Genomic DNA, 11,993 nt, shown 5'->3' with positions numbered 1-11,993 from the left:
AAATTCCACTAAAGTTTCCTTAGAGTGGTTAGTAGGTTGGTGTAGTGGGAGGATTATATTATGGTCCAAGCTATTCTGCTGTTTATATGCCCATCTAGGGTAAGGATACCTTAGATTGGTTCTAGTATCATCGGTACTTTTAGGAATTGATAAACTTTGAAGAGTGAGTGCGAGATCTTGTAACCTGGTTTCCAACATTTGTACTATATGAGTGAAGATGTCATCCTTCTCAGCAGCTTCATTGTCCGAATCTTCCTATTGTGCAACTATTGTGTCCAAAAGATTCCATACTTCGTCTGATGTTCGTGACATGAAATTTCCTTGCGAGGCCATGTTTAGGAGAGACTTATCATCCTTTGTCAAACCATTGTAAAATGTCCAAATTATGTCTGTCCGACATAACGAATGATTTGGACATCTTTTAAGCATCACATTTATTCTATTCCATGCTAGACACAAGAACTCGTTTTCTTTTTGAGAAAAGTTTGTGATGTCATTTCTTAAACAGGTTTGCACGAAGGGTGGATAAAATTTGTTTAAAAACTTGGTTGCTAGTTCCTCCCATGAATGTATTGAATTCGGGTTAAGCTGATCAAACCATGTTAAAGCGCATGTAGACAGAGAATATTGAAAAAGATTAAGTCTTAAAATGTTTTTCTCATTTTCTTCCTTGTTAAAATAGTCAACCAGACTGAAAAATATGTTTAAGTGAAAGTTTGGATCGTCAGTTGGTAATCCTTGAAATATACAGATCATACTGACCAGCTTGATCATATTTGAACTGATTTTAGGAGTCCCTTCGGTTCCTAAGGTGATTGGTCTTCCTCTTTCTTCTAAGCATGACTTTTGCATAGAAGCAAGGGTATTTTGTTGTTTCATTTTTAGATTTTATATTTAAAAAAGACTTGAAAAGTAACTTTTAGAAAATATTAATTGACTAAAAGGATCGATAATTTAATAAAAATAATTATTCTTGAAATTCGGTCGCTAACCTTATCGGATATTCCAATTGATATGATTTCTCACAGATTACTTTGTATTTAGGTGGTCAGGCCGACTACGGAGAGGCATGATCCTTTTGGTTCCAATATAATTGGAGACTGTTGGGAAAATCCAACAACCAAGTCCGTGTATAATTATCTTTCTTGGACACCACCAAACAATACCTTTGTCTATTTAAAACCTTTCTCATTCAAAATATTCGATCCCCGGCAGCGGTGCCAGAAAATTAACAACCATTTCATCATACTAATGAGATCAAACCAAATCAAACATTATACAGCATCACAATTGATATACTGAAAGTAAAGCAGATAGAAACGTAGCAGATACCTAAACAATTCATATGACTTAATCCTAGGGCAACAATCAAAAAAGAACATGCAATAGGTTTGGATCATAGAGTCAAGGCACTAGCTAGATCTTAACATCTCCTAAGAGGTCTCCTTGGAACAGTTAATAGGCATACTAGGTCATTCATGTCTCAATTCTTAAGTTCTGTGTCCTAAAAGCGCATTAGATGCCTATGGGGGAACTCCGGTCATACCGAGTTCATAGATTCTTCAGATACAGTATAACCAGGGGTCTTAATCCTATGAAGTAGCTAAGTTCATATAAGTGGACAAGTCCTGATCACAACTTAGGTTGGTCAATCCTTAAGATGCTAGCATACAAATCTATCAGACTCACAAGTTCAGTATAACAATAGTAACCGTACTAATTTAACATAACTACGCTAACCCAAACTTCTATCATGGCAATATACAGATTAATTAATCTAACATGGTAATATGAGAACATGTTATTAAACATAAAAGGTAAGAATACATGTTTAATACAAAAGACAAGTGTTTCAGATAAAAACCTGAAAAGGCTGAAGAAATCTGCCCGAGATCACAGGGACTCGCCGGGATATCCTCCGGAAAATAAAAGCTAAGCTAGCTATTACTAAAAACTAACTAAAAAGCTTGAAAATATAAAATGAATTGCAAATTGAGTGTGTGTTGAAATGGATGGAAAGAGCCCTTTAAATAGACTTGAAATTTTTCTACAAACGGCTCGCAGGCCGTTTGGCAAGCCGTTTGCTGTGTCCGTTTGATCAGATCAGTCGCTTATTATGCCCGTTTGCTCAACCCGTATGGCAGGCCATAGCCATACTGGCAAGCCATTTGGCAGCCCGTTTGGCAGCCCGTTTGGCTTGCCTGGTAAGCTGAAATCGCTGGATCGTAACTTAATTTCTTGTCTTTCACCGTTTTCGCTCTAGAATCTTCGTTTTAGCTCTGTTTTACTTGATTCTTTTTGCATCGCCTTCGTAATTACTAAATATAAAAAATCAACTGATAAAATGATTATTTTTGTGATAAAGTTTGGAACTTTATGGGTTTAGGGCCTAATATCGGGGGTAAAAACGTGACTTTTTGGCCGATATCAGGCAACTAGTGAAGCATCTTAGAAGTGATCATGGTACAGAATTCAGAAATGCAACAATTGAAGATTTTTGTGTTGACAAGGGAAGTTCACACAACTTTTCTGCTATGAGAACACCTTAACAAAATGGTGTTTAATAAAGAAGAAACAGAACTCTCGTTGAAGCAACAAGAACTATGTTAGCTGAGTCTGGGCTGAATAACTCATATTGCGCAGAAGCTGTGTATACTACTTATTTTACCCAGAATAGATCTTTAATAGAAAAGACATCAGAAAACTGCTTATGAAGTTCTTAAAGGAAGAAGACCCTCAATTTCATTTCTTCATGTATTCGGCACTCCCTGTTTCATACTGAATAATAGGGACCAGCTTGGCAAATTTGATACTAAAGCTGATAAAGGAATATTTCTTGGATATTCCAACATGTCAAAGGTATATAGGTTCTACAACAAAAGAAGGGGATGCTTTGAAAAATCAATCAATGCTACATTTGATGAAACTGCCCCTACCTTATCTTCCGGTCAAAAATATGAGGAGTTAGTTTTTGAAGAGCCTACTCAGCAAGCTCTTGAAGAAGATGAACCAGCAGCTGTACCCTACCAATCCATGATGCTGGGATCTATGAAGATGAGACGGGTTACTTTATTCCATCCGTGTCTAAACCAATTAGACCTACTGGCTCTACTGAAGTGCAATAAATTGATTAGAGGTCTACTGGTTCTGAAGGATCACAGTTTGGTGCAGGTTCCACTAATGAAGTATAGCAGTCTCATACTGATGTACATACTACTGTTCCAACTGATGATCATGATGTTGTGTGTTCCACAACAAGCTCACCTATTCATAACACTAGATGGACAAAGGAGCTCCTAATTGAGCAGATCATTGGGAATCTGGCTAGTGGAGTTAAAACAAGAAGGCATGCAACCAGTAGCTTCTGTATGGATGCAAATTTTGTATGTACCATTGAACCCACCAATCTAGAAGAAGTATTGAAAGATCCTAGCTTGATAGGAGCTATGCAAGATGAGCTCACTCAGTTTGATAGGAACAAAGTCTGGAAGCTGGTACCTAAACCTGATGATGATGAGAAGAATATCATTGGTACCAAGTGGGTGTTCAAGAACAAGATGGATGGAGATGGGGTTGTGATAAAAAACAAGGATAGATTGGTAGCCCAAGGGTTTAGACAAAGGTTTGGATTATAGAGAGACCTATGCACCAGCAGAAAGGATGGAAGCAATCAGAATACTCTTGGCTTTTGCTCTCAATTGTACTTTAAGGTGTTCTAGATGGATGTCAAATCTGCCTTTCTAAATGGGAAGCTACAAGAAGAAGTCTATGTCAAGCACCCTCCTGGTTTTGTAAGCAGTAAATAATTAAACCATGTCTGCAAGTTAGACATAGCTCTTTATGGCCTAAAAAGGCACCTAGAGCATGGTATGAGATACTTCATGTGTATCTCGCTGGATTAGATTTTAAACTTGGAACAATTGATACCACTCTATTCTCAAAAGATATAGATGGTGATCTCTTGCTGGTACATATATGTGGATGATATTATTTATGGTTCTACAAATGAAAAATATTGTCAAGAATTTTCAAAACTTATGTCAAAGACATATGAAATGAGTTTACAAAGAGATTTGCAATACTTCCTTGAATTACAAATAAAACAACTTGATGATGGAATTTTTATAAGTAAAGATAAATATATCAATGATATGTTAAAGAAATTTGATTTGCCCTGTTTAAAAGACATAGGGACTCCAATGGAAGCATCAATCAAAATAGATGATGATCCCACTGGTGAACCAGTGAATATCACTGAATATAGAGGTATGATTGGGTCCATACTTTATCTTACAGCTAGCTGACCAATTATTATGTTTGCAACATATCTTTGTGCTAGATATCAAGCTAATCCTAAAGAGTCACGCCTGCTTGCAGTAAAAAGGATATTTATGTATCTAAAGGGTACTCCAAAACGTGGTCTCTGGTATCCTAAAGACCAACATTTTGAACTAATTGGGTATTCAGATGCAGATCTTTGCAGGTTGTAAAATAGACAGGAAAAGTACTACTGGTGGTTGCCAGTTACTGGGTGGCAGGCTAGTCAGCTAGACTAGCAAAAAGAAAATACTATATGAACATCCACAGCAGAACTAGAGTATGTCTTGTTGGTAGCTGTACTGCTCAAATGCTATGGATGCAAAGCCAGCTAAAGGATTATGGTGTTAATTTACAAAGACTCCAATCTACTATGATAACACCAGTGTCATTGCCATAACCAAAAATCCCGTGATGCACTCTAGGACCAAGCATATTGACATTCGATACCACTTCATAAGGGATCATGTTCAAAAAGAAAATGTGGAGCTGCACTTCATCTCTACTGATCAACAGTTAGCTGACTTATTTACAAAGCCCTTAGATGAGAAATGTTTTACCTATCTCATCTCTGAGCTGGGTTTGCTGGAACTTTAAAGATAAAAGACAACTTTGTTGTTGTGCTGGTTCCACAGCATACAGGAGAAACCAGTATGACATACTTTGCTATCTACTACCTATATGTAGACCACCCAGCATGACAAGGTCTTTTAATTGGTCACTAAGATTCCATTTTAATGGACCTCATTTAATTTCAATGATTTAAATTAAATCACAACAAATTAAATGTAACAAAAGATTTTTGTATTTACTACAGAAAATATCTTGGGGTTTTTAAATCTTTAATTTGAATTAAAACCTCCTACATTTAATGCCTAATGGGATTCATGAGTGTTCAAGCTGGTTTAAACGTTATTTCAACAGTCTGCTACACCTTGAAAATCTGCCAAACTGTCAAATCTGCCCACGCGCCTGTAGGTGTCAGTTTCCATTTTCTCTCTCTTGTACTTTTTCAGCCAATCCGTTTGGTATAAATAGGGTGATTCATTTTCCTTTTGAAACCTTCGGTTAATCAAAATTCACACACCCTTTTCTCTCTCAAAAATCTCTAAATCTTCAAATCTTCATCTTCCAACTATTATTATTGATAGAACAACAACAACAACCACTCGAAAACTAACCTGAGGAACAACAGTACCACAACAACAGCAGCAGAATGAACCACACAACTGCAGTAGGAAGAACTACAACAACAAGCCTTATTTTCTCTTCATCCAAATCTTATCAAAGTAGATCATATCAACTCCGAAAAATCACTATCTTAGAGTTTAGAATTTGGATTCCTCAGGTTGTGTAGATAATTTTTCATATAGGCCTCATCGCAATCCGTCGCACGGTTTGTGAAATACACCTCCGACAATCACTATCTTTTTTCTAACGACGTGCTAAAAAATCCCGACCCACTCACAGTTTGATCGACACCATGATCAAACGACATTGAGTTGGGGTTTAATTTTCGGATAGTGGCAAGAGGGCTCACAAATGGATCCTTGGCCACTGACCCCGCGTCATTTGATTATGTATAGAGTACACAACAGCTGTCCGAAGTTAGGTATTAAAAATTGACCTCTTTTTGAAATATAAAACTTAGTTTTCTTTAGAGTATGATGATGATGATGTATATATGACTTGAACAAATTAGAAACTAATTAGATAAGAGTATTGACTAACTGACTATAACTTAGGTTGAGGATACATTGGACCAGACACCTTTTTTACTTGTTGTTACTTGTTATCGTGGTTGTGCACTCAAGGTGAGATATTGTTCCCTTTTTAAACTTCTAAACTATTTTGGGACTGAGAATACATGCGATGATTTACCACGACTACTTAAACTCTATATGTGGGGTTATATAACGGTACAATTCCCTTTATCTTGGTAACAGTTAATTATTGGTTGTTGAATCAATAAACGCGAATCATAGATATGGATCCATAGGGTTTGACAACCCCACTCGGTCTAGTCGCTCTAGCTGTTAACGTGTGTTTAATACTTCGTATAAATTTTGCACTTGCCAGTGTACACTTTAGGGGGTATTTAAGTCGATAAGTCTGGTTACCAGGTGCCCTACTTAATTGTTCGCAATAAAACTTTATCTCACCCAACATTCATGTTGACATTTAAGCATATTTTATTCTTAGGTACTTAGCTGTTTGCTTTCGCTGTGCTAGAGGTCTGCATAATTGGAGTCGCAGATTATAAAAATTTTACTTGCATTCAATAAATTAAAACTGTACTTTTTGTACTTTGTTTAGGACTTGATGTTTGAGTCACGTACTGTTTATGTCACTTTCTATTCGTAGAAGATTGTTACTTATGTCGTATTTCTATTTTGGGAAACTTTATTTAACGAATGCAAGTTTTGGTAAAAACGTCTCATATAAAGGGCGTAGACCGTAATTTGGACCTGGTTGATGTCTCGGGCCATAGTGGACTTGGACGGGTCATCACAGATGGTATCAGAGCCAGGTTGTAGGGAATTAGATTACATTAGTGTGTCAGAACTGAGTTAACTAGGATGCATTAATAGGTCTAATCTACAACTCGGATTTTTACTTGTTACGTGTATCTGCTGTATGCTACTGTTATTTACTATGGATACTACTGTATGCTACCATTTTTTGCTATTGATATTACAGCATACCACTGTTATTTGCTAGTGGTATTACTGCATGCTATTGTTATCTATTGTTGATAATACTGCATGATACTGTTATCTGCTACTGGCATTATTGTATGCTACTGTTACCTGTTATCGACTACGTAATACTGCAGCATGACACTACTATCTATTATAGTTTTAAGTGTTGTTATTAGTCTTACTGACTCAGAAAAGCTTATTTTTCCTAGTTCAGATGTCGGACGTACCACCCACTCACATCATAGACTTGGATACCGAGTCTGAGGAGACAATCACATCTCCACCCTCTGTAGGGGGTCTGACCTCACCACCCCCAGACGATTTAGACAATTCTTTGTCTGACGAGAGCAGCGAGGAAGATCCCGAAGAGGAGTTGTACCACCACCCTCTACCCCACCGAAGAAGCGTTACCACTACGATGGTACCATCATTCTCGAGGTAAATGGGGGCAAGTCATTTGTGAATGAGCGAGGACAGCTGGTTAGGATCACCACCGTAAGTAGGTTGTGCCAGTACCACCCGACCCACTGGTGGTTAAGTTTTCCCGTAAGGAACCACCTATGCGATGCTACCCCTGCACCACCTGCACCTCCTACCATCGAGGAGGTGATGAGGGAAGTGTGTATCCTGCAATCCCGAGTGACTGAGCTCCAGGTTTAGGTATCCCACATAATGGACATCATTTATCCTCCTTCTCTATAAGAAATATATAGTATGTTGCACTTTGTATTTCCATTAGTGATTTCATGATTTCACCGAAGTATTGTACAGAAATTTATGGAATTGTATGGTACTTTCTTTTTTATTATGAATGGAACCTAATGTTGTTCGAATAAATTGCACAGCGCTTTCTTTTAGATATTGTATGATTGTATTATGATATCGGTCTCTAGCTTACCATGCTTAGTTAACAAGTTATTTGATGATTAAATAGTTGATTACCATATTATCATGACATTATTATTATCGAATGATGAATTTTGACTTGAGTCGAAACTTTTTGCATGGGAGATCAATGAAAATGAGGAGAGCTGCAGGCAAAAATTCAAATATGGGAGGAACTCATAGAGCAGCTCAGATCGAGGAAATGGTGACTGATAGTGTGAATGCGGCTTTGGCTAACGCCAATCTTGTACCAAATCCCGTGGCTAACCAGAATGCTCGAACCTGGTGTTCCTACAAGGAATTTATTAGTTGCAAACCACAGTCCTTCAGCGGAACGGAAGGACTAGTTGGGTTGATGAGATGGTTCGAGAAATTAAAATCAGTATTTTGAGTTAGCAACTGCCTTGACGCGCAAAGGGTTAAGTATGCATCTTACACGCTGGTAGATGGTGCTCTGACGTGGTAGAACACGTTCGCCCAAGCTCAGGGAATTTAAGAAGCATATGCAACACCATAGGAAGATTTCAAATGGGTAATCACAAGGGAATACCGCCCTAGGACCGAGATTCAGAAGAACGAGACAGAATTTTGGGAGTTAAAGGTCTCAGGAACTGACCTTGATAGTTACAACTAGAGATTCTTGGAGTTGGCCTTGATGTGTCCTAAAATGGTTACTCCTGCGTACAAACAGATGGAGTGGTAGGTGTGGGGGCTTCCCAAGGACATTCAAGGAAATGTCACTTCTTCAAAACCAGGGACTATTAAGGAAGCAATGCGCATGGTGCAACGACCCGACTTTTTTGACTTATATTTTTGTGCTCTATATTTTTACGAATCTGCGTATACGTGTGTACTGAGCTAGTTTATGCTCTGGGATCTTTATTCATGATTAATTACTTTCGTTAATATCTTACAACGTGTTGTTAAGTGCGTAATCACTTAACTTGATCCTTAAATGCTTTTACGACCGTTAGTGTCACTTGTCGTTTGAAACGAGCTATGTACTTGGTACAAGTTAAACTTTGTCATAATTGGAATATTATGACTATGTAATACTAATTGTTATTTTCTAATGACAATTACTTGGCTTGATGGTTTCTTAATTACGCTTAGTATTTTACTAATGCATGCAAGTTAGTCTTAATGGACTTTTTACCTTAATGGACTTAGCCCACCCTACTCTAGCTAATGGATTTTAAGTTAGCCCAATTTTAATGGAATTATGACCCATTAAAATGTAAGACAAAAACCCATTTAGGTGAGCCAACATACTATCATTTTTGTTAACCATTACTACACATGTTACATGTGATCCCAACAATAAGCACCACCCTTAGACCACCACCACGCAAAAAGCAAAAAGTTGTCCCCCATGTCCCCCCAAGACCTACGGCCTAGTCACCCCACCACCACTATAAATATCAAGCCTCATCCTTCATTTCACACTTCATTTCATTCTCATTTTACACACTTGCTCTCTAAATTTCTCTCTAGTCTTTCTCACACTAAAATTGTAAGTTTTTGAATTTTCTTCTTCTTCTCTTTTTCTTCTTAATCACGTCATCATCATCATCATCATCATCATCATCATCATAAGATCAAGCTTTTTAGCTTTTTGATCTTGTATATTTTGTAGATTCAAACTTTGATTTGAATCCTCCAAGAACATGAAAGATTCAAGCTTTTTAGCTTTGCATCTTCATTACTTTGATGGATCTAAGCTTTATAGCTTAAGATCACTTTGTTTTTGTTAAAAGATCAAAACTTGTGTTTATGATCTTCATGAAACTTGAAGATCTAGCTTTTTGCTTTAAGGATCTTCAAGAACATTAAAGATCCAAGCTTTCTAGCTTAAGGTTTCATTATATTGTTTAGATCTAAGGTTTTTAGTTTATGATCTCATTACTTTTACTAGATCTTAGCTTTCTAGCTTATGGTCTCATTAATCTTGTAAAGATCCAAGCTTTCTAGCTTAGGTTTCTTAACATTTGAGATCTAAGTTATTATTGTAGACCTCACTTACTTGGAACCTTTTTATGATTTTTATGGTGATAAAAATCAAGTCTTTATCATCTCATATAATGAAGATGCATAAACTTGTATCAAAAGGACAAAGGTTGAAGCTTTATTGTGTTTATAGAATAAAGAGACAACCTTGATGTTCAAAACTTGTAGAAAGTTAGCTTTTACTTTTTGTTGTGTGTTGATGGTTAAAACTTGGTCATAATGATGCTAAAACATCAAAGAGTTGTACACTTGAGGCTTATACGCATCAAGGATGAGAACCGTGATAAGCATCAAGCACCAAGAAACCCACCGGAGTACTTGTTTCTATTTTTCGGGGCCTGATCAGACTCCTGGGACTTCTGGAAAGTTGATTTTCAGATAGTTCGGTTTGAGTAGATGACTTTTTGTTCAAGACTTACCTAATTTTGATATACGGTTTGGGATTTATAGCCTTCCAAAAATCACTGTGCCCTTGTAACGACGTGCTAAAATTTCTGACCTACTCGCGCTTGAACCGTTGCCACGGTCAAACGAAATCGGGGATCTAAAAATTGGATAGCGGTAAGAGGACTCACATACGAAGCCTTGGCCACTAACCGCGCGTCTTTTCAGTTTGTATAGAGGTCGTAGCAGCTGTCCGAAGTCAGCCATTTGTTTCGATCTCTATTCTTGTTGAAAACTTTCTTTATCTTTTTCGAATGATGATAAAGATGATGATACTTAAGACTTAACTTATTTACTTTTAAATTTTTGGGGACAATTTACTAACTTAGTAACCTTTGACTTAGGTTGAGGACCTTTCAGACTGACTTACTACTTGCATACTTTTCTTATCGACTTTTACCGCACATTCACTGTGAGTTATAGCTCCCTTTTTACTTTAACTATTTTTGGGTCTGAGAATACATGAGCTTTTTATGTTTTACATACTAGACACGAGTACTTAAACTTTATATATGTGTGGGTAACATAACGACACAAAGATTCCCCTTAGCTCGGTAACGTTTAACTATTGGTTTATGAACTGGTAGACGCGAATCTTAGATATGGATCCATAAGGTTTCACATCCCCACTCGGGCAAGTCGCACTAGCATTTAACGGATGTTTAATACTTCGAGAACATACGCACTCGCCAAGTGTACTTTTAGGGGGTGATATTTATATTACTTTGTTAACTTAGTTATCGGGTTCCCACAGATAAGCATATACTTTATCATATGAATTTGAGATACTGTTTTGAATACGAAATCTCGTGGTCTACATTTACATTGTTGATTACAATCAAACTATAGGTCACCAACATTCTTGTTGACTTTTTAAAGCATGTATTTCTCAGGTGCTTAGACGTTATTGCTTCCGCTGTTAGAATCGCTGTTATAGTCTTGGTGTTACAGACTTGCTGTTACAGGCTCACTGTGTTAGACTTCTGCTGCATTGTTTAGAGATGTCTCAATCATGGAACTTTTACTTTTCATTCACAACTTATGTTACATTTGAACAATGGTTTTGTAATGACTTTTGTGTCACGTACTTATGTTAATGCTTTCTATTCATAGAAGCACGTTATCCTTATACAACATTTGATGTTGGTAAAGACGTCATCTTTTGTAAAACATTTGACGTTGGTAAAGACGTCATCTTTTGTAAAACATTTGACGTTGGTAAAAACGTTACCTTTTTATGAATGCAAAACTTGTTTTAAAACAACATATAGTATTGTAACAGTGTAAAGATCTTGTTGTTGATGATTCGTACACATTGATTTTGTACGGGGCGTCACATTTAGTATCAGAGCATTGGTTGTAGGGAATTAGGTTGCATTAGTGTGTCTTGACCGAGTCGAGTAGGATTCACTAATAGGACTAATCTACAACTTGCTCGTTTACTTGTTTCTGCGAAACTACTGTATGCTACTGTTATATATTACTGTATGTTACTGCTTATTACTACTGCATGCTACTGGTTACCTGATACTACTGCATGACACTACTGTCTACTACAATTTTGTGTACTGCAATAGACTACCTAGGTTATTGTTGATGCTGTTTCTTGATACATGTCTGCTATTCGCAGTACCGACT

Source organism: Rutidosis leptorrhynchoides, chromosome 5 (genome assembly GCF_046630445.1).
Source record: "Rutidosis leptorrhynchoides isolate AG116_Rl617_1_P2 chromosome 5, CSIRO_AGI_Rlap_v1, whole genome shotgun sequence".
Classification (NCBI taxonomy): Eukaryota; Viridiplantae; Streptophyta; class Magnoliopsida; order Asterales; family Asteraceae; genus Rutidosis; species Rutidosis leptorrhynchoides.
This window is presented reverse-complemented; position numbering follows the sequence as displayed.